Source organism: Argentina silus (assembly GCF_951799395.1).
Source record: "Argentina silus genome assembly, chromosome: 19".
Lineage (NCBI taxonomy): Eukaryota > Metazoa > Chordata > Actinopteri > Argentiniformes > Argentinidae > Argentina > Argentina silus.
In genome coordinates, this window is record NC_139673.1 from 5,529,193 (window position 1) to 5,541,512 (window position 12,320).

The following is a 12,320-nucleotide window of genomic DNA, read 5'->3' on the forward strand; positions in this document are numbered from 1 at the left end:
GATGTCTTCAATATTAATCTACAATGTAGAAAATAATTTTTAAAAAAAATAAAGAAAAACCATTGAATGAGAAGGTGTGTCCAAACCTTTGACTGGTACTGTATATTTGTACTTGATTTTTGATTTTTAAAATGATCTATTCCGCAGCGTCTTGCTGATATGTTATTCCACATCACCTGTTTGACCACAAGGCGGTGCTCACAGCTCACATTTCCTCGTCCTCTTCTCCCGCTTACAGCTGAAATTCCTTGACGGTGCCAATGAGCATGCGCACTGCAGCGAGCTGGACTGGGAGACCATTTCCTTTTACGAGGCCTGTAGGAGAGACACAGAGAGAGAGCGGGCGAGCCTCACTCAGGATTGTCACATTTGTGTACGGCAGACAAACTGGATGCTCGCAATAACAGCCGTCATCTTCATGGCCGCCGTTTAAACTGTAAAGACATTTGGTCAACACAAAGTGATATCGTACGGTGAGTTGTTGCATACTCAATCTGTTTTGTCTCTTTTTGGCGCTATGCTGCTGCTGCACAGGAAAGGTTCGCCGATAAATGAAAGAAAATGACAGAAGGGGTACTTTGTTATGTGGTTAAGCAGTTTTTTTTTAGCACGCTTGTACTTCTTTCCGCAAATTATAATAACACGTTGTTTGGGATTTTCTCAAGAAATGTCAATGAGACGCTCCACCTAGTATTAGCTCCAACATTAGCCACCTCCGCGGTCCTCGGTCAGCGGCTGGCTGGTGCCGCGAGTGTCAGCCCATTGATGAAACAACGTCGGCGGGGTAGTTTTTTGTCTTCTGTGTTTCGGATGTCCACATCTCGGCAGCGTCACCAATAATTGCAGATTTCATTGTGAAACCATTGAAAGAAGTCTGTGCAAAGTTCAAAATGTACATCTGAATTGCATTGTTGATTGTGTATCCCTAGTGCACAACGTTGACAGTATGGTCACGCCAATGTGTATCGTTTTTTTTCCCCTCTACAAGACTACAAGCTTTCTCTTTTGTCCGTTTGATTGCTGTGTCCATATATTGTTGTGCAATGTTTGTTGATGTTATGGTGGTCGTGTGTGTGACAGGTCAACTTGTGACCTGTCAGCCCTAGTGTTTTTGTTACATTGTTGCCACAGAGTGCAGTGTAGCACGCAGCGTGTCGAGAACTGGACACAAATGTTGCAATGCACATGCCGTGGTATGCCGTGGTATGCTGTGGTATGCTTCACAGTAACACTGCAATCCAATGTAAACTACAGGTTATATGCAGCAATGCAACAATGTAGCCGTTGGGGCATTTGAGATGGGCCTGAGTGTTATGGCACAGGGGTGAAATGAAATACCATTTGATTCATTGATCAATGTATGGCGCTACCTGTATTGATTTGACTTCTCTATCTCGATATCTTGGAGACACTGTATGTCATACACAATGTATATCATACAAGAAAATCACATGTTTGCATTCTGTGGAGTGAACATGCACGAATGCCCCATCTTAATTGTCTGGGTGTGTGCAAAGTGAAATGTAGCGTGATAGCGGTGGGGTTTCCATTAGAGAAATCTGTTATCAAGATGTTGAGGAGATTCAGTCTTGGCATCCATTATCCCCTGGGGAACTTGGGAAACCAGACGGCAACATATTTGGTAGTCCGTATGTTGTGTCTATTAAGCCGAGCCTTCTGCTGCCATGTCGTGAAGCCCACCTGGGGCCTGTACTGTAGGCTGGATGAATGCAGACAGAACAGGTCTCATCTTGGACTGTGAGAACGGATCCATCTACTGAGGCAGAGCCATGCATGTAGAAATCGACCACTCCAAACCGCTAACCTCTCCTCTCCTCTCAATCAATATGTCTCTCTCTCTCTCTCCTGAATGGATTGATTGGCGGGTAGATTAGTCCAATCACTGAACAGGGCAGGCTGAAGAGGGCCAGGGGTGTCAGATTCAAGCTCATCTCTGTTCTCCCTGGTCCCCTTGGTTAGAAGGATCCATCAGTGTGTATGGAGCAGAAACAACCACGAGGAGCTGTAGACTCGTCTGTGTGCTACAGGCTTACCTTGGGCTCTGAGCTCAGCTTACACACTCAGCAGGGCGGCTTCTCTGAGTCTACACACACACACATACACACACACGCATTCACATACACACACATACACACACACACGCATTCACATACACACACACACTCACATACACACACACACACTCTCACACACACACACACACTCACATACACACACGCATTCACATACACATTCACACACACTCACATACACTGTCTGTCTCTAGTAAGACATTTGAAGCCTATCTAACACCACTGACTTTTACCCAATTGCCTCAATTCTCTCTCTCTTGTTTTTCTTCTGAAGATCTTCTCTTTCTCAAATGTTTTTCATTCATGTGTGAAGTTGTGGGAACTGAAAGTGGCAATGTCTGGCTGGCATACGCAATCGTTCCTGTTTTTTTTTTTTTTTCTCTACATTATTCAGACCATGAGATGAACAAACCACTTCAGCCAATTCTAGTTGAAAAACTGTTGTTCTGAGAGAAGAGGTGATGAGTACTCTGGTGTGGAGATACTGAATGGTTCCAGGTTTGGTTATGCTGGGACTGGGGGTGGGGGGTGGGGGTGTAACTGTTGTGGGATGTGTGAGTGTGGGTATCTTCTGCATTAGGGCAATAGTAGCTTTTGGCTGTTATGCTGTTAGAACTCCGACCTCCGATGATTCCCTGTCATTGAGATAAACCCCAGCACTGTGAGCACTCTATGTTCATCAGAGTGGAGGTGGCAGAGAGCCACAGCCCTTCTCTCTCCCTCTGTGTCGCTCCCATGTCTCTGGCACTGTTTAGTAGCTGTGGAGCTGTGTTGGAGCCCACAGACGAGCCCCCCCCCCCCCCTCCAGCCCTCCAATGCCGCCCAGCAGAATAGGGGCATTGTGGCTGCCGTCTGGGGCACAAACACAGTGGGCGCGCTCCATCTGGGCAGCGGATGGCCAGGCAGCCTGCTCCTTGAGTGGTTTCGTGGAGCGGCCATAGGGACCAGGCAGCATGCTCTCCTAAGGAGAACAGAGCCGCAGGGCCTGACTCTCTCAGGAGAGACTCACTCACTCCTGAGAATCTCCACTCAGACCCAGAAAAACTGATTAGAGTAACTCCCTATGGTGTTGTGTGTGTGTGTGTGTGTGTGTGTGCGTGTGTGTGTGCATGCGCGCCCGCCACATCCTCTTGAATGTCATCTATCAAAGGACCTGTGAAAAAAATATTTTTGCTAGTGTGTGGTTTTAGACTTTCAGTTGCTGTGAAAGCAGAGGCCATAGTGTGTGAAACCCCGCCCCAGTGTTTTGTGTGCATGCTCGTGGATGCTTGCAGGAGCCCAGGTGTGAGAGGGGTGAGGAGCGTTAACTCGACAAGCCAGCCGACAGCCTCTGCAGCTCTCTGCCCGACCCGAGAGCTGCAACTCGCACCGAGTTACTGATCCCAGTAATCATTTTCACCATGATTGAAAGTGACCGTTTAGATGCAATGATGCTAAGAAGCGTTCCACAGCTGAGTCATCAGACATGGATTGGAGACCGAGGTTCCAAGCTAAGCGACGTAGGGCTATGCTTGTGCCTCTCTTACTTCAGTTTCCATCATGTTTTCAGACAGACCTGCTTAGGAAAACCATTAAAGCCCCCCCCCTCTCCCCTGCGGTGTAAAACATGAGGTTGCTACGATTAATTATTCAAATGTTAGGCTTTGGATGGCTTCAGTCGGGGTTTTGTGTTTGTGGGAGCTGATTTGAATTAATGAGCACAAGATAAATTTCAACCGATGGGAACAGAAGGTCACTTCCTCCTCCTCCTCCTCCTCCTCCTCCTCCGACTGAGACTGGAGCCAGGCAGAGGAGCTTTGTTACAGCTGGCAGACCTGATGAACACTGACTGACCCCCCCCCCCCCCCCCCCCCTCCCTCCCTTTGTTTGGCATGAGACTTTTATGAAACTAGATTTGGTTCAGATCAGGGACATCTGGTGAGAAGTGGCACACCGTCACATCTGCAAACAGGCTGAAGCTTATCTGGCCCTGTGGCCACTGGAGAAGCAGGAAGTCACTGCAGGGCGATATGCCTGTCTGTGTCCTTTGGCCGGGGTTTCCCCCCCCCCCCCCACCCCCAGTTCCTATGGACACACCACTTTCCCTGCACTTCCCTCAAAGGAGCAGTGTGGTAGATGGCAACATTTAGATTTTATGAGCATAAATAAAAAAGAACCTGAATTGTGTTGGTGGTTGCTGATTAACTCAGCAGAGATGAGAGGGGTCTCTGTAACTGCGTTGTTGTTGTTGTTGTTGTTGTTGTTGTTGTGACCGACCTCCGTTTGCATAGAACACTGAGTGAGTCATTGATGATGAATCTCGTCTCAGTGGGGAAACGATCTCCACTTTCATCTGGTGTCTGATGGAATTTAGGGCAACTTGTACAATCTAACCATCATATAACAATGAACATCAGAGAGAGAGGGATTTGCTGTAATGGTTTGGTAGACACTTGCAAGAGCTAAGAGAGATCAATAGATAGTGCTTTTGCATCTCCCATTCTACAAGAAGCTTTCTTTTAGCACTTTTGATATTGATGCCGGAATAGCCGTTTACTTTTTCTGAGCAGATATTTACCGATTTGATTTAAAGAGATTTGCGCTGCTTACAAGCAACCTTTGAACCTATGATGCATGTTTCACTCAGCAGCTGTCCAATGAGGCCAAAGGCTGCTGCACGACCAGCCAATCAGGAAAGGTTCAGGGCCGAGACACGGCGATTTCTCAGCCCCAAGAGAAACTTGCATCAGCTATAGATGTTTCCTGTGGCTTAGTTGGTTGAGCATGGCGCTAACAACGCTTAGGTTGTGGGTTTGTTTCCTGCTGGGACCATATATACTGAAATGTATGCTCTCACTGCAATGTAAGTCGCTTTGGATAAAAGCGTCAGCTAAATGGCATATTCTGATAGCAGCAGGGCCGTTGGTCAAGTCTGAGCATGATTCGTGATATCTTTGTCTTATACTCTTTCCTACTAGCCCACTCTACTCTCGTGGTGGGGGTCTGGTGTTCTCTGTAGAAAACCTTTCACAACCACTTGATCATACTTAGGTCATAGCGAAAGAAGGCAGCACTGGATTTCCTTTTTTTCCTCTCAAAGCTCTTTGTCAGTCTTTCACCGGAGTGATCAGTGTTGAGTCGAGCCACTTCAGTTTTCTGTAGCTGTTATAAATATAAATCTAGCTGATTCAGGAAGTGGGGTGACTGTTGATGGCTTGTAGTGGTTGTCTGGTGTTTGACAGGTGATTTCTCACAAACATGTTGGTCCTGTCCTTGACAATGACAATGTTCCAATGTCAGAGACAAACATTTTTTGTGTGGGAATGCGTATTATATCATTTTAATTCATTGCTTATGTTAAATTAAATAATGGTGTTCATCATTTTTCATGCATTTTTAAGACGTTTTCCCATTAGGGGAAGTAACACACACACACACACACAGCCACACACACACACACAGCCGACCTGAGCTGCTGCTCTCCGGGCCCCAGGATAAGGGTCAGCTCTTTGGGAAAATAAAGCCCTGACGTCTCCAGTTTCTCCAGAACTCTTCTGAGCCTCTGGGGAATGCAAGAATGTACCAGGCGGTCGTCTTGCGTGTTTGTGACCCCAGCAAAGATGTTTGTTGATTTGTTTTCGGAATTGGCCTCGTTGAGGCTAGTCAGGGTAGAGCTTGGGTAAATGTTTGGTGCTGCATATGTGGGTGTTTTTTTAAGATGGAGTGTGCTTGTTTCATGGGTGGTCTGTGCCCAGATCCCTTCCGTCCATCTCTCCGCCTGGCTCTGGGTAGAGGAGGTGACATCCAGCTGCCACAACCTGCTACTTTCAGCTGCCCTCCTTGGATCATGTGTCTGTCGGGTCTGACCTGTGTCTGTACTGTCTGACCTGTAGTGTCTGTAGTGTCTGACTTGTGGTGTCTGTAGGCTCTGTATTGTCTGACCTGTGTCTGTAGGCTCAGACCTGTGTCTGTAGTGTCGGACCATTGTCTATAGTGTCTGTAGGCTCTGTGTTGTCTGACCTGTGTCTGTAGGTCTGACCTGTCCCCTGAGCTGTCTGCCCCTGGTGTGGCCAGCCTGGTCAGCCTAGAACTTACTCACTTCAAAGTGTAGCGGAGGTGGTTTAGTTTGGAACCACTCTCCCTTAATCAGTAATCTTACCTGAGACCCTGAACACATGAGCTCCCTGAGCTCATTTGTTGGCTTTAGCTTAGTGAGCTAAGACGCATGGCTTCCATGCGGGAGACCTGGCTTTGGACCCTGGTTGGTTACAAGTGCGGAGATGATGAGTGCAATGCTTTGTGTTGAACCATCAGAGGTTCAATGGCAAGGTTGGAACTGCAAAAAAAAAAAAATATATTTGATGTTGCGTTGACTTTGTGCCACGGCCACCTCCGTGTGCGTGTGCGCGTGTGCGTGTGTGTGGTGTGGTGTGTTTTTGTACTTGAACTCCACAGATCCTTTAGCTCTCCGGAAGAGCTGCTGCCTCTGCAAACATTTGCACTGCATTTGCAGAAGTTCTCTCAGAAAGCCGTCATCTCTCCCTATCTCCTCCTCTCACTCACACACTCATCTCTCGCTCACCTTATCTCCAATGTTCTCCCTTTTTGCAGGCCAGACAAAATGAGGCCCCTCGATGCGCACACACCGTTTGTCAGCCTATTAAGACGAAATCATCAGTTCGGTGCTGACACGGCCGCTGAAGACCACACACTCCCCTTAATTGTTTTAGTTCTGGATGCAAGTCATCCTCTCAAATGTGCAGTTCAGGGTTCTCCCCCAAAAATGTAAGAGTGTTTCTGCGCCACGCTGTGAACTTGGCGGGGAGCCACTATGTCAACACGTCAAGGCAAATTAAACTATGTATTTCGTAACGATAGAGTAACTATCTTTGATCGCCAACGTGATTGTTGTTAAAAACGAAAGCTAAAGCGTTACAATGTTCCTCAGTGTAACCTCTCTCAATTTCATAGACAGAGCTATGGATGCAAGCACTGACCATTCATGAGAGAACAGTTATAGTTTTAACCATGTTTTGAAGCTATACGGTGTTTACAATTGCATTGTTTTACAAACAATGGAGTAAAACAAGCTTATATTTCGGGTTCTTATCAGGTAACACAGTTGAACTAAGCTCACTAGGCATTTAAGTTATATTCCTCAAGAATCGATGGCTGTATTATCATTCACTTAAAACTAAAACAAAATAAAAATTGAATGTACCAATTACAGATGGCCTATTTAATGCCTGGTGCTCCAGACACTAATGAAGACTCCTCCACACATTTTGTGGTGTCTCTCGGCCCTTGTCCTTGAATGGGGAATGCAGGCACTCTGCTGTGGGAAACCTGTACCGTACGGTGGGTATGATTCATTATGAATAGCTTGCCTTGAGGATGCTCCTTACAGCTCATAAAACAATTTGATGAAAACAAACTGAATATGAGTGCTCATGAGCGTCATGCTTGTTTGTTCTGGCAGAAGTGTGTGTGTATGTGTGTGTCTGTGTCTGTGTCTGACTATGTTTGTATATGGTGTGTGTGATCGACTGTGAATCAAGGGCATATGTAGTGAGTGATGCATCACACACACACACACACACACACTGCCTGACCTGAACCTCGAGGACTTGCACTGTCTGACCCTCTTATCTGAAACAACAACCATATCCCCATGACGTGGCTTTATTAAAATATATTATGTTTCAGTCATTCCGCTTATTACAGCGTTTTTTGTGAACGTTTTTACATGTTTGAAGACTCATAGAAAAAGGATAAAATGAAAAAAATAAAAATAAAAAAATAAATAAAAAATACTGGTTACGCAATGGAATTGTTTAAACTCAACAGGAGCCGTGTGTGTGTGTGTGTGTGTGTGTGTGTGTGTGTGTGTGTGTGTGTGTGTGTGAGTGAGAGAGAGAGAGCGCATACTCGCCACTATGAAGGGGTGCTAATGGGAGTCTGTGGTTGAGGGATTAATTATTCACAGCGCTGGCGTAGGGGTGCGATCGCCGCGGGGGTGGGGCCTCCATTATTCATGTTTAGTGTCGGCGCAAATGACTGGCTCTGCAGCAGCCGCTCACCTGACAGCCCCGCCGCCTTGACTACTGCACGGCCCAGTCCTTAACCTCATCACCTCTCTCCCTCCTCCCTGTCCTCCCCCACAACGTCTCCGTCCTCTTCCCCTCCCTCTCTTCTCCTCTATCTGCCCTTCCCCTCTCGCCCTCTCCTTCTGCCCCTCACTCTCTCCTGCTCACTGGCGCCTGGTTTTACCCGTGCGATGGATGCACGTTTGCATGGGTGTACGTTTATTTTTGAACAGCGTGGCACTGGACTGCGTTATCAAAACCCGACTCGCGTTTATTTATGTTCAAATGCGCAAGCTAAACCGCTGAATTCACTGAGGAACATCGTAACGCTTTCGTTTTTTTAACAACAATGTAATTGCGATCAAAGATAGGAGGTAACTATCATTACTAAATATACAGTTTAATTTGCCCTGTAATGTTCACAAAGTGGCGCTGAAAAGTCCACAGCGTGGCGCAGCGCCACTCTTACGTTCTTTGGGGAGAACCCTGACATTAGTTTTGGCCAGGCCAGGTGTCCTTAGCCCACTTAAAACAGGACCAGAACAGGTTGTTTTATCTGACAGCTGGGAGACGTGTAGATTCACTACAAATTAACTTGGCATATGGTGCCAGTCAGTACCCTTTCATAGCTGTGGGTAGCCTAATGAGGCTCTTTGTCTCCTGTTTCTCTCCTCTACCTCCTCCTCTCTGCTCCCTTCTCTACTTTCTTCTCTCCTCTCCCTCTTTCAGCACGTGTCTGTAGGCAGTAGCGGTGTGCATTTGGAGCTGTCATGTCATGTGTGCCTTGCTGGTGCAGAAAAAGACAAAAAACAGGCCAGGATGAGAGAGGCAGCCAGACTCCCATCTTCCCTCTCTGGGTGTCACCGTCTGCCGGTAGCCTGTCAGAACAGAACAGAACAGAGCACAGCCACGCCGCTCTCTCGTTGGGTCGGGAGAATCGCGTACTCCCAGGACTTACCCAGGCAGGCAGCCTCCTGTCTCTATGTCTGGAGCCAGCCCAGCCCAGCCCGGCCCAGCCCATCTTCCTGCCTCTCAGCCTCCTGTCTCTGTGTCTGGACCCGGCCCAGCCCAGCCCGGCCCAGCCCATCTTCCTGCCTCTCAGCCTCCCAAATCCCCTTTCACGGCTCAAGCTCATTCTCCCGCTCTAGTTCTGTCTCTATTCCAAGGAAAGACCTCGTGTCTCCTGCTACTGCCTGCCTAGAGTTTCCTCCCCTCTACACACGGGAGACAACTGGAGGTTTAAACCCCCCCCAAACCCACATCCGCCTCTGCCCACCTTCCCCAGTAGCATTTCCTTTGTAGCATCTCTCACTTGAAAGTCTCTCGGCAGAGAGAGTCTCCCTCACACACACACACACACACACGCAGAGCCATACAGCTTCTGTAATGTATGCAATCATGAAAATGAATGCGGTCTCCCTTAACCCGGATATTCAGGGGATATAAATAGCACGAGAGGAGCAAACTGCCTGTGTGTGCTGAGATTGTGACCACAGCCCTCAGTGCCTCTGCTGCTCTGCTCACACAATAGACCGCCCTTCTCTCTCTCTCTCTCCCTGCCTCTCTCTCCCTTTCTCTCGTCTGCCTCTACAGCTTCAGAAGTCAAGGGGTATTCTCTTGCTGCCTCTCATGTTCTTTTCTGCTGTCAAAAAGCACACATTTGCACAAATCTCCCCCCTTCTTCTTCTTCTTCTTCTTCTTCTTCTTTTACATGACATACTTAAGCACACAATGCTGCTGCCAGCCCATCTTGTGTGAGACACACACACGACACACTCCTTTTTTTTTTTTTTTTTTCTTTCCTTCGGAGGGAATTGGGGATTTAGGCCTCTATATCTAGGCTATTAGCCTACATTGGATAATAAGACCCTACCTTACTATAGCTGATCAGAGTAGGTCACAGATGGCCACAGAAAAAAAAAACATAAGCTCTTCCGTCTCAACCATCTGTGTTTAGTGGGGCGTTGTTGTTGTGAGGCGTTCGTACGTTGGACGAAGTGTGTGTTGAACTTGCACCTGGGTTGTGGCCTAGCAGCATAGAGACTAGTGATTGAATCAGAGGAAGGCCCCTGTCAGGGCAAGCTCCGCTGCAAGAGGGACTACAGTATGCTGGTCAGACAGCTGGCAGGAAGCGGGGAGGTGAACAGGAGTACCTCTGAGGTTGGGTCTCTCTCTCTCCTGAAGTCATTCAGCCCGTTGTTCGTCTGTCCATCCACTGAAATGGCGAGGAGAGAAGAACCGGAACAACAGCAGATGGTTCCAGACATTTCCGTGGGACTGTGAGAAGTCGACCACGTCTAACAGACGGGTGGAGCGAGGGATGGAGAAGAGAAGGTGCCGCGCAGCAGATGGCAGAGCCAGGCGCACTGTTTAATGAGCTGGAGGAGCGGAGTGCAGGGGATGTCGAGATACCCTCCCCCTCTCTCTCCTGTCTTTCCCTCTTCCACTCACTCGAGATGGCTCTCCCTCTCCTCCCTCCCTCCCTCCCCTCCCTCTCTCCTCCGATCGCGCCACATGATGACTCAGAGCGTCTCTCCGATTCTCAGAAGAACAGAGGGAACCAGATCTATCACCTCCTCGCCTCATTCAAGTGACTCTCTCTCCTCCTCGGTGTGTCTCAGGAGAGGAGGGGTTAGATGGAGGAGAGGACATGCACTGTTGCACTTTTAGCTTTGTGTTGTGGCTTCCCTGTAATCAAGTGCTGGGGAATTGTTTTTATAGCACAGTTGTCAGTGTGGCTGTGCGTGTTTGTGGCTGTGCATGTTTGTGGCTGTGCATGTGTGTAGTGTGTGTGTGTGGCTGTGCGTGTTTGTGTGTTTGTGGCTGTGTGTGTTGTGTGTGTGTGTGTGTGTGTGTGTACCCGATGCGGCTCAGCCACACCTGGCTGAAGAGAGGATTGCTAGCACCGAGTGGTTTAATGGGGAGATTTTGAAACTGTGTGTCTGCCTGACAGCTCCTACTATGACCTGTTTAGTCTGCTTTTTGAGTGTGCAAGGTTTGAAACATTTTGTAGGATGCAAAAAAAACTCACCAACATTGGGTCCGCTTAAACATGACAGGATGTCATATGAAATTCACCTTTCAGTGTTCTGGGAATTCACTACACACTATTCAGGAAATGACTTCAAATGGCAGTCCCACAATTCAATGGAACAGGAAAAGGGGGGCAGGGCTGCAGAGAGAAAAAAACCCAATTCCAGTGAACAACATGATTCAGCTGCCTACGGAAGACCATTTCTCACTACAAACCAGAGGCAGTGTTGAAATGTGTTGCGTACGTTTTTTCGAAAAACAGAAGGCTCCAAGCATGTAGTATGGCTCGTGTGTAGTATTATGTAGCATAGCCTACTTACTAATCAGTGGTTAGTACGAACGTTCAGACAGAGCCCAGCGTATGCCCAGAGAAGGTTTCATCTGACACACAAGGAGACACCTGTAGCCTATTTTTAAGGGCCTTCGACTGGGGCCTTGGACTGCCAGCGCCCTGCCCTGTGGCGGTGCCATGCCATGTGACCGGCCACGCCATGTGACCGCCGTGCCACTTGAGCGCCCCGTGGCACCGAGGGTTCGCCAGATGAAAAGGACAGAGGGCCTATTAGAGCCTGCTCTATCGCAGGGCACATCGTGTCTCGCCACGCTAGCACTAATTGGAGCTAGCACTAACTTCCTGGTTCCTGCTGCCGGCCAAGGGAGTTAGACGGCCAGGCACACACACTACACACACACACACACACTACACACACACACACACACACACACACACACACACAGGCTAGAGCCAGGTCCTCATGTCTGACTGTGCTCCAGTCAGCTCACTGGACCATGTTAGCATCTAGCATAGCATAGCGGTTAGCCAAGTGCCACTGTCGGCCAGTGCCCTGCGGTGGACTCCTCTCACACACAGAGCTTTGCCTCAAACACCCTCACCGTGAACTCTGCTCGGCGGGGTTGAACCCGTGTCCAGTTGCTCCCAATTACACTGAGACGAGTGGAAAAGTAAGACTCAATGGTTCATGGCCACTGGCCAGCCCTCACGGAGGGGTGGAAGAAGTCTGATGCACGTTGCTGTTTATACACATGCCTCTGTATAGTGTGTGTGTGTGTGTGCATAGCACTTGTGATTTGCATACTACTCCATGCAGTGTGACATCATGTCAGATTC

At 48.2% G+C, this 12,320-nt stretch overlaps 1 protein-coding gene across 1 annotated transcript in view; it reads left to right on the forward strand.

The window, feature by feature from the left end:
* The first annotated feature begins 348 nt into the window (after positions 1-348).
* cskl (c-src tyrosine kinase-like) overlaps positions 349-12,320 on the forward strand; it is a 29,551-nt gene continuing 17,579 nt past the window's right edge. Inside the window, exon 1 of the mRNA XM_083691011.1 lies at positions 349-473. The gene's annotated coding sequence lies outside the window, so the exon portion shown is untranslated. The remainder of the gene's footprint in view (positions 474-12,320) is intronic.